Genomic DNA, 6,897 nt, shown 5'->3' on the forward strand with positions numbered 1-6,897 from the left:
TATCTCCTCGGGGGGAAACCAATACTACCCCAGCACCGAAACCATTCAACATCTTAGAACCATCAAAGAACATGGTCCAGTGCTCCGAGTGAACTTGAGTCGGCTGCTGTTGTTCGATCCACTTGGCGATGAAATCTTCTACTGCTTGGGACTTAATGGCTTTCTTTGCCTCAAACTTGATATCAAGGGGAAGGAGTTCAATCGCCCATTTCGCCACTCGACCAGTTGCATCTCTGTTGTGCAGAATCACCGACAATGGGGCGTCGCTGACGACTGTAATGGAATGATGAGAGAAATAATAAGCAACCTTCTTCATGGTCATGTAGATCCCATACACGAGCTTCTGATAATGAGGGTATCTTTGCTTCGATGGGGTCAACACTTCGGAAAGATAATATACTGGCCGCTGAACTTTGAAGGCTTTCCCTTCTTCTTCCCGCTCAACCGTAAGTACTGTACTGACGACTTGTCCTGTGGCTGCAATGTAAAGCAACAGAGGCTCTTTGCTGATTGGAGCGGCAAGCACCGGCTAGGTGGAGAGCAGAGCTTTTAGCTCGGCAAATGTTGCATCGGCCTCTGGAGTCCACTCGAACTTGTCTGACTTCTTCATCAGTCGGTAAAGAGGCAATGCCTTTTCACCGAGGCGAGAGATGAATCGACTTAACGAGGCCAAGCATCCAGTAAGCTTCTGGACATCGTGCACACGCACGGGGCGTTTCATTCGGAGTATAGTGCCAATTTTTTCTGGGTTAGTGTCGATTCCTCGTTCGAAAACGAAAACCGAGTAACTTTCCACCAGGAACTCCGAATGTGCACTTTGATGGATTGAGCTTGATATCATACCTCCTGAGATTGGCAAATGTTTCAGCGAGGTCAGTCAACAGGTCAGAACCTTTCCGTGACTTGACCACAATATCATCCATGTACGCTTCCACATTCCGACTGATTTGAGTGAGTAAACACTTCTGAATCATCCTCATTGAACGTGGCTCCGGCATTCTTGAGGCCGAACGGCATGGTGACATAGCAGAAGCACCCGAATGGAGTGATAAAAGTTGTTTTGATCTCATCGGGTCCGTACAGACGGATCTGATGGTACCCGGAATAGGCGTCTAAAAAAGATAATCTCTCACATCCCGCAGTCGAGTCGACAATTTGGTCGATGCGAGGGAGAGGAAAATGATCTTTCGGACAGGCCCGATTGATATATTTGAAATCAATGCACATGCGAAGTGAATTGTTCTTCTTGGGGACCATGACAACATTGGCGAGCCACATGGAGTGGTAAATCTCTCGGATAAACTCTGCTGCCAGGAGCCGAGCCACCTCTTTGCCAATGGCCTTTCTCTTCTGGATGGCAGACCGTCAAAGATGTTCCTTCACAGGTTTTACCTTTGGGTCGACTCGTAGGCGGTGCTCAGCCAGCCCCCTGGGAACACCCGGCATGTCAGCAGGCTTCCATGCGAAGATGTCCCAGTTCTCACGGAGGAACTGGATGAGCGCTTCTTCCTATTTGGAGTCGAGTGTTGTGGAAATATGAGTCGGAGCAGCATTGGGGTCGGTTGGGTGGATGTGAATCGGCTTGGTCTCACCAGACGACTGAAACGGTGATTCGGTAGCAGGCTTCTTGGCTCGTAACAAATCACTCGGATCTGCGGTTTTTTGAGATTCCTGTAGCTCTACTACCGCCATCTGAGCATCGGCGATCTTTGAGCCTTTCTGAAAGCACTCTTCTGCCTTTTTACGATTGCCAATGATGGTGATCACCCCTTTGGGACCAGGCATCTTCAATTTGAGGTACACGTAACACGGTTGAGCCATGAATCGTGTCTAGGTTGGCCTGCCTAAAATGGTGTGATAAGCACTCTAGAAATCCACAACCTCAAATGTTAACTTTTCTTTGCGGAAATGCTTCAAATCGCCAAAAACCACATCGAGAGCTATTTGGCCGAGTGACTCAGCCTTCTTCCCAGGAATGACTCCGTGGAAACTCATGTTGCTAGAACTGAGTCTGGACATCGGAATGCCCATTCCCTTTAGCGTCTCCGCATACAATATATTCAATCCACTGCCACCATCCATCAGTACCTTAGTCAGTCGAGTAACTTCGACGACGGGGTCGACCACCAAAGCTTGCCTCCCTTGGGGGGCTATGTGCGTTGGATGATCGTACTGGTCAAAGGTGATGGCGGTCTGAGACCATTTCAGATAAGTGGGTGTTGCCGGAGCAACCATATTCACCTCACGGTTGATAACTTTCAGTCGACTTTTGCTCTCAACATCAGCAAAAATCATCAGAGTGGAATTGACATGGGGATATTCTTCATCACTGCCCTCTTTGTCCTCAGCCTTGTCCGACTCCTTCTCCTTATCCTTGGGCTGTTTTCCTTGAAACTGCTGGATTAAGAGCCGGCACTGGCGAGTGGTATGTTTTGGGTAAATGAAGTTACCCTCTTCATCTTTCTTCGTGTGGATATGGCATGGCAAATCCATCACATCGTTTCCTTCCTTGTCTTTCACCTTCTTGGGGTTCCAGGATCCTTTGGGTTTCCCTTTAAACTTGCCCTGAGTCACGGCCAAGGCTTCTCCAGGAGCAGCGGGTTCGGCTTTCTGCTTCTGCTTCCGACTGGAGTTTCCTTTTTCCGACTGGCTTGCCTTGTACTTGCCACTCCGGAGTCGATCCTCTTCTTCACCATTGGCATATTTGGTGGCTATCTCCATCATTCGACTCAGGGTCATGTCTCCGGTCCGACCAAACTTCAAACTCAATTCTTTGTTCTTAACACCTTCCTTGAAGGCACATACTGCTTGGTGATCAGATACATTTTCCACTGTATGATGCAACGTGATCCACCTCTGGATGTAATCTCTCAAGGTCTCATTCGGCTTTTGCACGCAAACTTGCAACTTGGTCAAACCTGTTGGTCGCTTGCAAGTTCCTTCAAATGTCCTGACGAACACTCGGGCAAGATCCTCCCAAGTGTAAATGCTGCTAGGCGCCAATTGATTCAGCCAGGCTCTGGCCGAGCCCTCCAGCATGAGCGGTAAGTGTTTCATGGCCACTTCATCATTGCCACCGCCAATCTAAACAGCCACTCGGTAGTCCTCAAGCCAAGTATCAGGCTTGGACTCACCGGTGAACTTACTCACCCCAGTCGCCAACCTGAAGTTGGGAGGGATCACTGCGGCCCTGATAGCTCTGCTAAAACACTCTGGTCCTGAAACATGAACCCCGCTGCTGGTGGGCGCGTCTCTGTCATGGCCTTCACGGTGAGCTCTGTTCCGGTTGACCAGACCTTGCACGATAATGGATCTCGCATCAAAGCCTGGTTCCCTGGGGTCGACCGGAGCTCTTCGACCAACACTGTGCTGGCGTCTGTCATCTTGTTGCCGAGGGGCGTAAGACCCACCTCTTGGGGGAGGAGTGGGCACTCGACGCCGATCATCGCGGTCGAATCGGTCATCATATGGATCACGTCGACCCCCACGTCCCTCACGCCGCGGAGGCGATCTTGGGCTATGAGCCGACTGAATAGTATTCGCAGTGACGGATCGACTGTGAATCCTATTGCGTGACTGTGAAACAGCTGAATTCTGATCTCCTACTGCCCGGAGAAAATCCCTAATCTGCATCAAGCCTCTGCCAGCCTCTGATTGAGAGGGCTGAATCGACTCCGCTATACGGGCTGCAGCTGCTAGATTCTGAATTGGGGTTCGGTATACCTGAGTCGGCGGCGGAAAGAGTTGACGTCGACTGGAGTCTGGAACTCATTGTCGCGCGCGCTCGTCGAGTGATCGCTGGAGGTTCTCCAGCCGAGTGCGCTCAGCCAAGTTGGCTAACCGCGCATCCTCCAGGGCATGAGCCTCGGGGGTTTCCCCTATGATGGGAGTATGCAGAGCATCCATATTCCGGTGGCGAAGCTCTTCTCTTTGCAGAGAAGTGAGTGGCTTGGGTTGATACTCCTCGTGGACCTGAGCGGGGTCGCCTCCGCCGTCCGCTCCATCAGTGCGAGGGAAGCCGGGAGGACTACGAGGCCCATTGACCATCAGGACCTCTGCCACTGGATCACTGCTGTCGCATTCGGATGCAGTCTCTACGGAGCCAGTCGACAGATCGAACAGGCCATAGAGAGATTCGTCGGACTCGATCACCGCGACTTGGGTGGTGGCTGATTGGCGAGCCACTGCGTGTCTCAGCCACCGCTGAAGCCTCGACCGACCAGAACGCTTGCGCTGGCGGGAGACAGGGAGGGAGGACGACGCAGGAGTCGACCGATATGGGGCCGACAGTTGCCGCAGCAGGACGCCGCAGACACATGCGCGAAAGTGTGTTGCCCCGTGGACGGGAAGTGCGTCGATGTCGAGTGGAGGCTCCTGGAGCCAAGCGGAGTCGTCGGCAATGAACGTGAGCGCGCCGAGACGGATCTCACGGCCCTTGACCAGAACTCTGCCAGAAACCATGATGTAGGCGATCGGAACAATTGCAACTTCTCCAATAAGTCGCTAAGACACCTGCCCCACGGTGGGCACCAACTGTCGTGGTACTAAGGCTGACAGTAGAATAGGGGGTAGGTATGGAGAGGCAAGATCTTAGCTATGGAGTAGTTGTATACGCAAGTGATTTACGAGTTCAGGCCCTTCTCGGAGGAAGTAACAGCCCTATGTCTCGGAGCCCGGAGGCGGTCAACTGGATTATATGCGTATGAGTTACAGGGGTGCGAACCCTTCTGCCAGTGGAGGGGGTGGCTTATATAGAGGATGCCAAGACCCCAGCCAGCCCACGTAGCAGAGGGTTTAAAGTACATTAAGGCCTGGTGTTACTGGTAACGCCTTACATAAAGTGTCATCATGACCATAAAGACTACTTAATTACGGACCGTTTGGATACAGAGTGGCTCTTGAACTCCTGGTGGTCGAGTGAGTCTTCATGGTCGAGTGTCTCCAAGTCCGTCGAGTGGAATCCCTCTAGGTCGACTGGAAGACGGTTTCTACTAAAGATGTCCTTGGGGAGGGTACCTTGGACAGGTTCATGACCCTACCCTATGTACATGACTTCATCAGTAGGTGGCAGGGCAGTTCCGCCTAGTCGGTTCGATAGAGACGCGAGAAGATACGGAGTAGGCTGCTGCAAACGTAGGGTTGTGTGATTTGACAGCAAGTTACTGCTGGGCCCCATGATTTGACTTGCCATTATCATTTTAACAGCGGTGCTACGACCGCGTGAGTCTCCCGATTCCTGACCACCTCCATACAGGTGCCTCTCCCAATGCTCCACCATGTAGTAGAGGCTGGCTCTTGCATGAGAGCCCACTTCTCCACTTTTTCCTTGCCTCACTTTCCTCCACATATGCAAAAATGCCATGTAAAGCGCACTATTGTACTTACTTGCTCCTACAGGTGCTTAAGCTTGCCACATAGGCATAAAGTCTGATGTGGCAAGTTAATCAAGAAGAGAGAGGCTAGTTTGGTGACCCAAGGAAGAAACGGTGCTAAGCACGTGTACCTAGGTGAAAAGACAATTTTGAGTCTATAGCTAATTAAATGAAGCAAACTTAGCAACACCATTTCATTGGAAGAGGTCACTCCTTGGCAAATGCAATAAATACTAGTACTCCATGTGTCCCATTATATAAGAACATTTTTGGCACTACACTAGTGTCAAAAACATTCTTATATTATGGGACGGAGGGAGTACGAAGAAAGAGATAGAGAGGAGTAAAAAAATACACTTATAGCCAACCTTATAGCTAACCTTGTTGTAGTATGAGTGACTAAGTGATGACATGACAACATCAGATAGCCTAATGCGCCGTGTTAAATCTCCAAGGGCACAACCGCGCGAGAGACGCGACGGTCGTGGTAGGCGCGACCATGACACGGGCTGCTGGCAGCCCTTGGATCTGAGATCAAATGGTCGCATGCTAAGTTGCTGAAAATTTGTAGAATAACCCTCCAGGATAGGATATTCACCTTAGGTCTAGAATCACGCCATGCAACCATTCGATCTCAGATCCAGGGGCTCTCAGAAGCCCGTATCATGGGAGAATGGAAAGCCACTACCCTGCCGTTCGCACGCTGGCAGTTTGCTCCTACTCGTCCCCGCACGTCCTTTAATACTACGGCGGTTCGCTCCTAGTCGTCCCGTCCATTCACATTACGGCAGTTCCACTAATCCTAACCCTCCTCCCAAATCCATGGCGTCCCAAATCTCCCCGATCGGCGGTGAGTACAAGGTTAGAACCATCACCGGCGATGAGTTCAACGTCATCTACACCCGTACTTCCGCGACGGTGAAAGGATGCCTTTCTCGCTTCAGACGCATGTTCGAAAACTCAGATGATGAGTGGGTTGCTGGGCTAGATGTTGAGTACACCACAGTTGTGGGATGAGAGAAGGATCTAAAGGACGAAGAGAGGAAGAAGCCCGCCATGATCCAGGTTTGTGTACATAATGTTTTCTTGGTCTACCACATATGCCATGCCGACATTGAGTGCCAGGATTTTAAGAACTTCCTCGAGGACAAAACAGTGAAATTTGTTACTTTAGACTTTAAGAACGGCAAAGAAGTCCTGGGTCGGATAGGCCTCGTTGTAGGCAACCCCTTCGACCTCCAGAAGAATCGGCTGGTGCCCTCTCGTCAGCCCTCAATGCTGACCCTGGCAGGAGCCATGGTTCATCCTTCGTACCGTAAACTGGAGAAACCTTATTACACGTTTCATCATCATGCATGGCAGCGGAATGTACTAGATATAGACCACATCCACTATGCTGCAATGGATGGCTACCTTTGTTTCAATATCTACAAGGGTTGGATGAAGAGAAACAGCCAAGTTGGCGGTTCAAGCAAAGAAGTATCGGCCAAGAGGAAGAGGGACAAGGACGAAGTCGAGGACGTGG

This window comes from Triticum aestivum, chromosome 4B (genome assembly GCF_018294505.1).
Source record: "Triticum aestivum cultivar Chinese Spring chromosome 4B, IWGSC CS RefSeq v2.1, whole genome shotgun sequence".
Lineage (NCBI taxonomy): Eukaryota > Viridiplantae > Streptophyta > Magnoliopsida > Poales > Poaceae > Triticum > Triticum aestivum.